The sequence below is a fragment of the Erythrolamprus reginae genome, chromosome 3 (genome assembly GCF_031021105.1).
Source record: "Erythrolamprus reginae isolate rEryReg1 chromosome 3, rEryReg1.hap1, whole genome shotgun sequence".
Classification (NCBI taxonomy): Eukaryota; Metazoa; Chordata; class Lepidosauria; order Squamata; family Dipsadidae; genus Erythrolamprus; species Erythrolamprus reginae.
Genome location: NC_091952.1, coordinates 48433693 through 48447457, shown reverse-complemented (window position 1 = coordinate 48447457; position 13765 = coordinate 48433693). Strand labels below are relative to the sequence as shown.

General features: G+C 43.9%; 1 protein-coding gene across 3 annotated transcripts in view; it reads left to right on the top strand.

The window, feature by feature from the left end:
• The window catches only part of CPNE5 (copine 5), a 197778-nt gene that overhangs the window by 101558 nt on the left and 82455 nt on the right, over positions 1-13765 (top strand). The gene's annotated exons all lie outside the window — the stretch shown is intronic.

Sequence of the window (13765 nt, the reverse complement as noted above, 5' to 3'; positions counted from 1 at the left end):
ATTATTTTTTGTGATGCAGGACCACACATAAGGTATATATTTAAGCAAGTTCCATCTAAAAACTGCTGCTCTTATGCTTTTATGATATGTCCTGACCCACACAGCTGTAATACCAGTACACTGGAGATCTCTTCCCCTTCTGGGGAAAAATGCTAGCTCTATGTATACATATAAACCTGTGGATATTTAGTAAAACCATTGAAGTTTGCTTATTTATTTATTTATTCAATTTCTATAACTGCTCAATTCAATCAAGTGACCTTGGATGGTTTACATTTCTAAAATGATTAAACAGTTAAAACAATTTTAAAAGCTGTACAACAATGAAAACATCTACAAAACAATTAAATATAAACATCAGCCGTGACGGTTAATCAACTAATACTAAAGCCAAGTAACAGGACCTTTAACACATTCCAAGCCCCAGGCCTGGGTACAGAGCCAAGTTTTTGAAGCTTTGCAAAAAGCCAATAGCATTGGGGCTTCTCTAATCTTCAATTAGAGAATATTCTACAAGGCAGTGCTATAGCAGAAAAAGGCCATGTTCTAGTTCTAAATGAAATATAACATACCATATTTTTCGGAGTACAGTGAACCCTCGAGTTTCGCGTCCTCAAGGATCGCGAAAGGGCTATTTCGCTAGTTTGCAACCCGGAAGTAAACTCCACCATCTGCGCATGCGTGCCCTTCCACGCATGCGTAGATGGTGGAGTTTCCCCGCCGGGCAGAGGCTTCCCTGGGTCTTCCCCCTCTTGCCCCGTAAGACCCCAGCGGCGGTGGGCTGGAGCGAGAGCTTGGGGCACCGTAGCTCCGCTTCCCAGCTGGGAAGCGGAGCCGGCAACAGCGTGGGCGGGCGGGCGGGCGGCGCGCGCGCGAGCTTGGGGCAGCCTAGCTCTGCTCCCCAGCTGGGGAGCGGATCTAGGGAGTCCCCACCGCGCGCGCGTTGCTGGGGAAAGCGCGCGCGCTTGGGAACATCCCCAGCAACGCGCGCGCGGTGGGGACTCCCTAGATCCGCTCCCCAGCTGGGAAGCGGAGCCGGCAACAGCGTGGGCGGGCGGGCGGCGCGCGCGAGCTTGGGGCAGCCTAGCTCTGCTCCCCAGCTGGGGAGCGGATCTAGGGAGTCCCCACCGCGCGCGCGTTGCTGGGGAAAGCGCGCGCGCTTGGGAACATCCCCAGCAACGCGCGCGCGGTGGGGACTCCCTAGATCCGCTCCCCAGCTGGGAAGCGGAGCCGGCAACAGCGTGGGCGGGCGGGCGGGCGGCGGCGCGCGCGAGCTTGGGGCAGCCTAGCTCTGCTCCCCAGCTGGGGAGCGGATCTAGGGAGTCCCCACCGCGCGCGCGTTGCTGGGGAAAGCGCGCGCGCTTGGGAACATCCCCAGCAACGCGCGCGCGGTGGGGACTCCCTAGATCCGCTCCCCAGCTGGGAAGCGGAGCCGGCAACAGCGTGGGCGGGCGGGCGGCGCGCGCGAGCTTGGGGCAGCCTAGCTCCGCTCCCCAGCTGGGGAGCGGATCTAGGGAGTCCCCACCGCGCGCGCGTTGCTGGGGAAAGCGCGCGCGCTTGGGAACATCCCCAGCAACGCGCGCGCGCGGTGGAGACTCCCTAGATCCGCTCCCCAGCTGGGAAGCGGAGCCGGCAACAGCGTGGGCGGGCGGGCGGCGCGCGCGAGCTTGGGGCAGCCTAGCTCCGCTCCCCAGCTGGGGAGCGGATCTAGGGAGTCCCCACCGCGCGCGCGTTGCTGGGGAAAGCGCACGCGCTTGGGAACATCCCCAGCAACGCGCGCGCGGTGGGGACTCCCTAGATCCGCTTCCCAGCTGGGGAGCGAAGCTGGGATGTTCCCAAGCCAGCGGGCACCCAGGGAAGCCGTTGCGCGAGCAACGGGGTGGGCGGGCGAAGGGCGGGCGGCAGTAGAAGCAAAAACACCATCTGCGCAAGCGCAGATGGTGTTTTTACTTCCGCACCGCTACTTTGCTAAAAATCGATCATCGCGTGGGGTCCTGGAACGGAACCCTCGCGATGATCGAGGGTTCACTGTATACCTTAGTTTTTTGGGAGGAAAATAGGGAAAAAATAACCTGCCTATCAGGTATTCATCTGGCTAGTCCTTAGTCCGGTCAGCTTTTAAAAGAAAGAAGAAGGAAGGAAGGAAGGAAGGAAGGAAGGAAGGAAGGAAGGAAGGAAGGAAGGAAGGAAGGAAGGAAGGAAGGAAGGACGCATCAGTTTGCTGGTTTTGAGCATGCATGCTTGCTTTTTACCCCTGGTTGGGGATAAAAAACAGTTTCTAAAACACATCTCTTTGTCTTCAGAGAGAGAAACAATGAGAAAAGCAGGCAAAGGGAAGATTGCTTTTCGCTTTGCTAAAAAGTATGGAAGATGCGTTAGCATCTCACTGGGCTGAAAAAAAGCTTAGTAAAAGTTACATTCGGAGTATAAGATGCACCCAAATTTTCAACCTCTTTTTTTGGCGGGGGGGAAGGTGCATCTTATACTGCAAAAATACGATACTTTCCTAGCTTAACACTTTGATAGTGGCCAGCAACATAGCCTTGGTAGTACTCTCAGCAGGATGTACCATGCTGAAGTAAATCGGATGAACCCTCGCTAGTGGATCAGCAGAAGTAAATCATATGCAGAAAAGTTAGCTGGGCAGTTCCAGGAAGTCATGAGACTACAGCAAGATAGTTCACGCTGCTTCTCCAAGAGGAAAATCTACTGTAATTGTTAGCTGAAAATTTCCCATAATAATTCTGGAAACATGAACCAAGATTACAGTCAACATTAGTACCTAAAGAATGCTTATAGCAGGAAGTCAAGAGCTAAGATTTGTGTTGTTTAAAAGATAATCGTAGACGATCACCAAAAATCGATGAATAACTAAAAAAAATGGAGAAAGGAAGATTATGGGCTCAATACCTAACAGGATATTTGAGGAGAAATAGATATAAGTTATGGGATAGAGTTGTGTAACTTCGTATCCTAAATCATCATGATAGACAGTGGAAATTATAGCTTGAATATTGAGGTGGGGGAGAGTCTTTCTTTCTTTCTTTCTTTCTTTCTTTCTTCCTTCCTTCCTTCCTTCCTTCCTTCCTTCCTTCCTTTTCTTTCTTTTAAAAATTAGGTTATTTTTTGACAAGTGGCAAACAGACACACACATATAAACCCACACAACAAACCAATAAAAATCACTGAAAAGAATCTAATTGAGGTTCCCATGAAAATTGTCCTAATTACACAATAAACATACCTCCAGAGACTTCACTAACATCCTAGCCCCAATGCCCACGGCAGAAAAGTCAAGTCTTTAATTCTTCTGGAAGACCACGCAATTAGGCCATCTAAATGGGAGGGAGGGATTATTCCATATAGCCTCCCCTATGACAGAGAAGGCACACTCCCTAGGTCCCAACAAATGACACTATTTTACTAAGGGGAACTAATCGTGTCCACTTTGTCACATCTGGTGGGGCAGACTCATACTAAAAGCAATAGACACGCGTGCAAGTAACAGGGATTCATGCAATGTAGGCAGAGGTGGGTTTCAGCAGGTTCTGACCAGTTCTGGAGAACTGGTAGCAGAAATTTTTAGTTGTTTGGAGAACTGGTAAATACCACTTCCGGCTGGCCCTGGCCCATCTATCCTCTGTCTCTCGAATCCCAGCTGATGAAGACGAAATAGAGATTTTGCAGTATCCTTCCCCTGCCACGGCTACCAAGCTACACCATGCCCACAAAACCGGTAGTAAAATTTTTTGAATCCCACCACCGAATGTAGGGCTTCAAAGCTAACAGTTGGCACCTTAGATTACACCCATAAGTCCCCTGGGAGCTAGTAGATCTTATATTGGAGTGATGTTAAATGGGTATGCTGCGATAAATCCAACATTGAACAAATTATAATAATTATTATTTTTTTATTTCAATTATTTATTGTATTTATATGCCACCCAGCTCCCAAAGGACTCTGGGCGGCTAACAGACAAAAAACATTAAAAATACGAGGGTCACCCAGAAAGTAATGCACCACATTTATTTCTTCAATGAGTATTTATAGAATACAATGAAACTCACACACAAGAAAAAATGTTTCTTCTACACTCCCTATTTTTCCACCTAATCTCTATCCCATTCTATGGCCTTCCTCCAGCAACACACAAGGGCGTGTATGCCCTATCGGTACCACTCCTTGTTCTGGTCACGAAGCCATTTCTGCACATGTGCAAATCACCTCTTCATCATCCTCAAAATGTCTTCCGCAAGTGGCATCCATTCAGATCCATGCAGATTCTCCGTAAACTGTACACAAACATTTGTGAATGTTCCCAACAGTTTCCTTCTCCGCAGTGAGAAATTCAATGACGACACATTGCTTGTAATGTACATCACTTACAGAACACTGCCATTTCAAAACACTGCTGCAGCTACGCAAAATTGACACACAATTCAAATATTTTTTATTTTATTTTTATTTATTTATTTATTTTGTCCAATACTCAATAATACACAATTAATGTTATAGAGGATATAGTAGAGAAGGAATTCCAGATATAGGATATACTATAGGACAGGGGACGGAAGGCACTCTAGTGCGCTTATGTACGCCCCTCTTAGGAATCTGGAGAGGTCAACCATGGATAGTCTAAGGGTAAAATGTTGGGGGTTAGGGGATGATACTACGGAGTCCGGTAATGAGTTCCACGCTTCAACAACTCGATTACTAAAGTCATATTTTTTACAATCAAGTTTGGAGCGGTTAATATTAAGCTTGAATCTGTTGTGTGCTCTTGTGTTGTTGTGGTTGAAGCTGAAGTAGTCTTTGATAGGCAGGACATTGCAGCATATGATTTTGTGGGCAATACTTAGATCATGTTTAAGGCATCATAGTTCTAAGGTTTCAAGACCCAGGATTGTAAGTCTAGTTTTGTAGGGAATTCTGTTTCGGGTAGAGGAGTGAAGGGCTCTTCTGGTGAAGTATCTTTGGACATTTTCGAGGGTGTTAATGTCAGAAATGTGGTATGGGTTCCAGACAGATGAGCTGTATTCTAGGATGGGTCTGGTGAAAGTTTTGTATATCTAAAGTTTCACATTTATACCATTACTGTAGCCTGAGGAAAAAATGTTGGTGCATTACCTTCTAGGCGACCCTTGTATCTTAAATATTTCATATGAAGCCATTTTACATCTGGATGAAATAATATCTGCAAGATGTAGGGAACATATTGTGAGTTGTGCTATGGGCAGATAGTAGGGTACCCATTTGGTGTAACAATTTTAAGGCACTAGGCTAGAAAAAAGCATATCATAAGTTCTACAGCCACCATCAGCACAAAGGGATTTTGGGCCGGTCATTTTCTTTCAGCCCTAGGAAGTATGCAAAGTCAAACTACTTTATAATCAGTCCAAGCCATTGGCAGGAATCAATGTTGACTCAAAGGCACACCCGAACAGATTGTGTTGGAGTGCTGCACTAAGTATAGCAAGGCCACAATTTCAATCTTGACTTAGCTAGGAAGGTCACAAGATCAACCTGGAACAATTATTCTCAGTGGACCCACATCATTAAAAGACAAGAGTTTCACACTTTTCTGAGAGCTGGTCAGACTGAATATGCAGTTGTAACTTATCCCATCTGGAAAAAGCTGCTATAGATTTTTTTTTCACCGACTGTTTCCATTACAGTAAATTGACCTAAAAGATGCCCTTGAGTTTGTTTGTTTTTTGCCATAGATAGAAGAAAAACATGCTTTAATCCAAGGAAAATGTTCAGAGTATCTGGAATTTTAAGAGTGATGGCCAAGTTATGTTATGGTGACTGTTCTGTCGAGCTCTCTGGTAGAATCCTCCCGAAAATTCACAGATACAAATTTCAGACACACACACACGTTTGAACATTCAAAACAATGTTCTTTATACCGAAAATTCAAATAAACTAAGCACTCTTTTTGTATAGCAAAGAGCACTCGTCTCCAAACAAACTGGTAATTTGTACAAGTCCTTTATCAATTCTGAGATACTTAGCTTGAGCTGTGAAGCAATTCACAGTCCTTCTTTCACAAAGTGAAACACACTTTGCTCTGGTTTAGTTTCAAAGCGGGGAAAACTCAGCACACAAAGGTCGAAGTCAGCAAGGCAGGCACGAAACACAACGATCAGATAATCCTCCACAATGGCCAAACCCACAGGCTGCTATTTATAGTAGCCTCACTAATTACCACAGCCCCACCCAACCACAGGTGGCCTCATTTTCTTTGATAATAATCTCTCGGCTGCCTATGCATCGCTCTCCGCATGCGTGGCTGTATCATAGAAAACATAGAAACATAGAAGTCTGACGGCAGAAAAAGACCTCATGGTCCATCTAGTCTGCCCTTATACTATTTTCTGTATTTTATCTTAGGATGGATATATGTTTATCCCAGGCATGTTTAAATTCAGTTACTGTGGATTTATCTACCACGTCTGCTGGAAGTTTGTTCCAAGGATCTACTACTCTTTCAGTAAAATAATATTTTCTCATGTTGCTTTTGATCTTACCCCCAACTAACTTCAGATTGTGTCCCCTTGTTCTTGTGTTCACTTTCCTATTAAAAACACTTCCCTCCTGGACCTTATTTAACCCTTTAATATATTTAAATGTTTCGATCATGTCCCCCCTTTTCCTTCTGTCCTCCAGACTATACAGATTGAGTTCATTAAGTCTTTCCTGATATGTTTTATGCTTAAGACCTTCCACCATTCTTGTAGCCTGTCTTTGGACCCGTTCAATTTTGTCAATATCTTTCTGTAGGTGAGGTCTCCAGAACTAAACACAGTATTCCAAATGTGGTCTCACCAGCATTCTATATAGCGGGATCATAATCTCCCTCTTCCTGCTTGTTATACCTCTAGCTATGCAGCCAAGCATCCTACTTGCTTTCCCTACCGCCTGACTGCACTGTTCACCCATTTTGAGACTGTCAGAAATCACTACCCCTAAATCCTTTTCTTCTGAAGTATTTGCTAACACAGAACTGCCAATAGAATACTCAGATTGAGGATTCCTTTTCCCCAAGTGCATTATTTTACATTTGGAAACATTAAACTGCAGTTTCCATTGCTTTGACCATTTATCTAGTAAAGCTAAATCATTTACCATATTACAGACGCCTCCAGGAATATCAATCCTATTGCACACTTTAGAGTCATCGGCAAATAGGCAAACCTTCCCTACCAAACCTTCCCCTATGTCACTCACAAATATATTAAAAAGAATAGGACCCAGAACAGACCCTTGTGGCACACCGCTTGTAACCTGACTCTGTTCAGAATACTCGCCATTAACAATAACTCTCTGATGTCTACGCTTCAGCCAGCTGCAAATCCATTGAACTATCCAGGGATTAAGTCCAATCTTCACTAATTTATCTATCAGCTCTTTATGTGGAACCGTATCAAAGGCTTTGCTGAAGTCCAGGTAGGCAATATCCACGGCACCACCTTCATCCAACACCTTTGTGACATAGTCAAAGAAATCAATGAGATTAGTCTGACATGATTTGCCTTCAGTAAAGCCATGCTGATTTGGGTCCAATAAGTTATTGTTTTTTAGGTGCTGATTTATCCTCTTTTTGAGTAGAGTCTCCATCATTTTAACTACAACTTCTGCTCTACTGCCCTTCTTGTGGATAGGCACAACACTGGCCATTCTCCAATCCTCAGGAACATCTCCTGTTAACAAGGATTGGTTAAACAAATCAGTCAGGGGGATAGTAATGACAGATCTGAGTTCTTTAAGAACTCTGGGGTGGATGCCATCTGGACCCATTGCCTTATTTATCTTTAATCGTTCAAGTTCTTCTAAGACATCAGCTTCTAAGATCACTGGAGCTGAATCCGTACAGCTAGAAGCAATGCTATATCCCTCTATAGTATTATTTTGTAAGGTGTCTTTTGAGAAAACTGAACAGAAGTAGCTATTGAAATGGTCAGCGATCTCCTTATTCCCATTAATGCATGTATTATTCCCGGTACTAAGCTTCATGATGCCGCAGTTTTTCTTCTTCTTATCACTAATATATCTGAAGAAGGTTTTATCCCCCTTCTTTAGAGATTTGGCAATTTCTTCCTCTTTTGAGGCTTTAGCAGCATTAACTCTTATTCCGAATCCAAGGAGGAGCTAGATAATTGATCTCCTTCTGAGCTGTCTGCCACACTCTTCTCCTCCCTGTCACTCATGTCTTCTTGGTCAGAGGAGCCTTCATCAGCAAATTCCACCGGCAGCAAAACAGGCCTGCAGCATGTGGATGTCTCCCCCACATCCACAGTCCTTGGGGCAGGAGCTGGGCCAGAGCCAACCACAACAGTGACAAAGAAGAGAAAGAGACAATGCTTGGGTGATCCCAATAGTCAAGTATTGGTGGGCCAGTAGAAGTTTACTATCTCTTTACAACCACAGCCAATTTGCTGCTGTCACCAAAGAAAGCAAAATAAACCCGTGGCTGTTTTTCTAGAAAAGGATCAGCCTGTCTAAACTCCAGCGAAGCCAGACATTTTTAATCTCCTTTTCTCCCCCGTACAGAAGTTAACACAAATAATATCACTCTCTCACCTCATCTCGCCCACATGTTTGACGTCTACAAGAGGGATAAAATCCTAATTTCTCTCTTACATATGTTTGTGCAATTCTTTGTCCTCAGACATACTTGTGTTAAATTCCCATGCCTTCAAAAAATGCGTGCAGATCAGCGTTTTCTCACTCATGTGTCCATGTACAAGTGTTTTGTGTGTATATCTATGGAAATGGATGCACGTACCATGGTACAGAACATGGTGAAAGTTTGAGTGAATTATAGAACGTCGTGTGTTATCTCTGTTGCTTTTTTGTGCTTGGAAGCTTATACACGCGCCCTGTTCATTATATGAAGTATGTGAAAAGGTTTGCATGTTTGTATTTACTTCATCAATTCACAAAATGCACAGCCTTTGCTATTGCATGCCACTTTAGACATAAGATCCACTCAGAATTTCAGGGGGTATGCTTGAATGCGTTCAAAGCAGCCCATCTGTTGTGTTGTGAAGGGAATTTAACTCTGTTTTCCATCACAACAAACCGAGACCTAAGCAATTAGCTTTACATGAGCAGTCCTGCAGCCTGCGCTAGACGTTGGCTTAGCTCTTTCCCTTGCATAAAGAAGATGATTGGAAGCAGGAAAGGGCTCTGTTTCTTCGCCCGCAGCCATATCTTTCTACCTGTGGCGTACTAACTTCACCGTAACTTCAAAGGACCATTCATGACTATAGGTGGGGAAAAGGAGGTCAGTCAAATGGACAAGAAACTGCCCTGTTGCACCTGTTAAGGAGACTAGATAGTGTTGCAAGATGCTGAAGCCAATGAAAGTCATCAATATTGATCTCAAACAATGTCATTTTAGAAACCATTGCATAGGGGAGCCTTAATGCCCTTCCCTTAGAGCCTTAAGGATTCACTCTAATGCCCTTCCCTTAGAGCCTTAAGGATTCACTCTAATGCCCTTCCCTTAGAGCCTTAAGGATTCACTCTAATGCCCTTCCCTTAGAGCCTTAAGGATTCACTCTAATGCCCTTCCCTTAGAGCCTTAAGGATTCACTCTAATGCCCTTCCCTTAGAGCCTTAAGGATTCACTCTAATGCCCTTCCCTTAGAGCCTTAAGGATTCACTCTAATGCCCTTCCCTTAGAGCCTTAAGGATTCACTCTAATGCCCTTCCCTTAGGACAACTTTTGTTATCAGTGAGAACACCCACACCCACACACAAGGTTTGAAGAGTACTTCCATGGGATATGGTCTGATTATTTGCTAATTTAGTGAGGCTTTTCCCTTAAAGGTATTTTACATATGCATATCCCCACCACCACCTGAAATACACATTTCTCACATTATTTTGTAATGTGGGAGATTGTACTACTGCAAGATTCTGAGAAGTGTTAATATCATAGGATAATTGGGTCCCAGTTCCATATTGATTTAGGAAGGGTAAATCTATTACATTGATCTCCAAATGCAAATTGATTCAAGATTCTCTTCCATCTCTAATCCCCAAGGATATTTTTTTTAGGTTGAAGTGCAGCTATCTTAAATGGAAAAGGGCATTTTGTGTATTCTTGCATCCTGGGTGCTTATCCATATATATCATTGCTCCCGAGACATGAACTCCTGAGATATATCTTACATTAATGTTAGTTGTCACCTTGTCGTGCAATTGCAATGATTCATCCCTTATTCATCCTATATGATTTGCAAGGCACATTAAGCAGAAATAGCAGAAATAAATTCCATTTCTTAATGCTTTCCAAACTCCCTTAGGAAGCATGAAAACATATACCACAAGCAGAGATAAGGAAGCTCACTTATGTTCTCATAAGGCAACAAGTCTGGATTTTTGCTTCTTTTGAACTCTACAATCTACATCTCTGATCTGTGTTTTTTTTCCTTTTCTGCACCTTAAGCTTCAAGCAACCCTAGATGCTTGTTTACAGGGGTGGGTCCCACTTAACTTCACCACTTGTTTGCAACACGATGTTTCATGCGCACGCTCACACTAAGTTCTCTCTCTCTCTCTCTCTCTCTCTCTCTCACACACACACACACACACACACAAACACATACACACACATGTCCCTTCATGCAATTCTGCTTCTGCACATGCTCAGTAGCTATAAACAGCCCAAACCAAGTTGAGGGGCTGACCAGCTGGGCTTCAGGCAAAGGAATAAAGATAAATATAAACCCAGGTGGGTGGAAAGACCCTTTTTCAAGCAGCAGCAGAGAAAAAAACTTCCAAATAGTAAAAAAAAATGGATTTTTTAAAAAAAGATGGTGGCACCCACAAACCAGCAACCTACCGAACTGGATCTATGACGCCATTGTGACTTCACCAGTGGGTTGCTATTGGTTCAGGCGATCCAGTCCGAATTAGGAGGAATCCTCCCTTTTGTTTATAAACTATGAAGTCCAGATTAGTAAATTAAAAAAAAAAAAATGAGGAATGCTTTACTAGGTTATAACAACTCTTCAAACAAGCAAAGATATCCAGACTGTCCTCTTTTTAGATTAGATTAGATTATTATTAGAATTGGAAGGGACCTTGTAGGTCATCTAGTCCAACCTCCCCCACCGCCCACTCAAGCAGGGGTCCCTACACCAGTGATTGCGAACCTATGGCACAGATGCCACAGGTGGTACGCAGAGCCATATCTGCTGACACACAGGCCATTGCCCTAGTTCAGCTCCAATGTGCATGTGTGTGCTGGTCAGCTGATTTTTGGCTCACACAGAGGCTCTGGGAGGGGCGTTTTTGGCTTCCAGAGAACTTCCTGGGGGATGGGGGAGGGCTTTTTTACCCTCTCCCGGCTCCAGAGACAACTTTGGAGCCAGGGGAGGGTGAAACATGAGCCTACCGGGCCCACCAGAAATTGGGAAACAGGCCGTTTCCAGCCTCCAGAGAGGCTCTGGGGAGTGAGAGAAGCCGTTTTTGCCCTCCCCAGGCATTGAATTATGGGTGTGGGCACTCATGCATGGACGCTAGCACACGCCCACACTCTTTCGGCACTTGAGGAAAAAAAGGTTCGCCATCACTGCTGTTATGTCTCTGCCCAGTGACTAGTAAAGGAACTGCCATTGGGCATTCCTGTCACTGGGTAGAGACAAATCTTGGCAGGAACTTTGTTGCGTGTTTATTTATTTATTTATTTATTTATTATTTGGATTTGTATGCCGCCCCTCTCCGAAAACTCGGGGCGGCTCACAACAAGTGAAAAGACAATCCAATACATTAATCCAATTAATTAAAATATTATAAATTTAAGAAAAACCCCTATACTAACATATTGGTTATGTTATTATGGGCTGGAGTATAAATGAGCTGTCATATAGCTCAGGCTCTCCTCAGTTCTGTGTATTGCTTGTACTAGTTGTTTCTATGTCTGACTTCAATAAACCGCAGTTAATTACCTTGCGGTGTCTCCGACTTAATAACTGCCCTGCCCCATTTCAGACAAATGGCAGTCCAATCTCCCCTTGAAAGTCTTTAGTGTTGGAGCTCCCACAACCTTCCCAGGCAAGTTGGTCACTCTGACTGTCAGAAAGTTCCTCCTTATTTCCAGGTTGAATCTCTCTTTGGTCAGCTTCCCTCTGTTATTCCTTGTCTGGCTTTCTGGTGCCTTGGGAAACAGCCTGACCCCCTCCTCTCTGTGGCAGCCCCTTAAGTATAGGAACACTGCTATCATGTCACCCCTGGTTCTTCCCTTTGCCAAACTGGCCATGCTCAGTTCCTGCAACCTCTCTTTGTATTTTTAGTTTCAAGCCCCCTTATCATCCTGGTTGTTCTCTTCTGCACTTTCTCTAGAGTTTCAATGTGTGGTTTTTTTTGTAGTGTGGTGACCAAAACTGGTTGCAGTACTCTAGGTGTGGTCTAATTGAGGCTTTTTATTTTACCCTGCATGCTCTATTCCTTTTTTCCCCCTCTCCCGGTTAAAATGTACCTTTAGAAAAATACAGCGTTCATACACACGCAGTAATTCACTTATTTTCTGCTGGAAAATCACCACTGCTGACTGCTTCCAGCAGCACTGGCAGAGAACTTTGCAGAATGAAAATGCCTTGAGTTGGACTCAGGAAGGATTGATAAGTGGGATCCTAATCTCTTCTGGCTTCCTTTCATGCTTCCCTACTGGTTGAAAAAGTCTCATCAAACTGACTTTTCATCTCTAACATAGCACTTCAAGACACAGTGTGATCTTCAATGCTTTACAGCTTGAAACATTTGGCTTGCAACAGCCAGGCTATTATTTCCTCAACACAGGAATATCTTATAGCGTATCTGCAGATAGTTAAAGACGGATGGCCGGTCCTGGCGAGCATGAAATTAAAAACTGCATTACACACGAACTCCAGCCGACTGATTGTGATCTTAGAAAACTCCTGTTGGTGCTGGAAGACTGGATAAGAGCAACAACCAATATCCAAAATGGTAGAGGGAGCACCAGAGAAAATATGCACCTATTATTTAGCATCTCTGCTGAATAAATTGTCAGGCAGTGTGGTTATGAATATTTTAAAAAGAATGTTACCAGAAGCTACCTGTGATTGTTAGTGGTTTGTTGTCTTTCTATTCCAACCTGAAGATGTATTCAGTTCAACTCTGGGAATTGAAGTCCACATATCTTCAAAGCAGAGGAATACTGTTCTGGTCTTTCCTTTATTCATAAAACATGAATAGTTTAAAAGACTGAGGATGCAATGTAATATACTTTGATCTCAGAAAAGTATTTGTCAAGGATGTTCATGATATTTTTTGTGGACAGAAAGGATAAACGAGGGCCAGATGATACAGTGGTCAGTTAGATTTTTAACTCGTTGAACAATCACATCCAAATGGAGCTTGTGAGTAGTTCTGTATTATCCCGATGGGAAGAATTAAATGAAATTCCCCAGGACTCTATCCTTGGCCTCCTGTTACTCAACACCTAGGTGAATAGAATGGAATTCTTTATTGGCCAAGTGTGATTGGACACACAAGGAATTTGTCTTTGGTGCATGTGCTCTCAGTGTACATAAAAGAAAAGATACCTTTGTTATGAATCATGATATATAGCCTAGAACAAGAAATAGCCTAGAAATGCAATGGAAGGCATACTTATCAAATCTGTAGAACAGAGGTCTCAAACCCGGGCCACTTTAAGACTTGTGGACTTCAACCCCCAGAATTTGGCAACCAGTTTTGCTGAGGTGAGATGTTGAGCTTTGCTGGCTG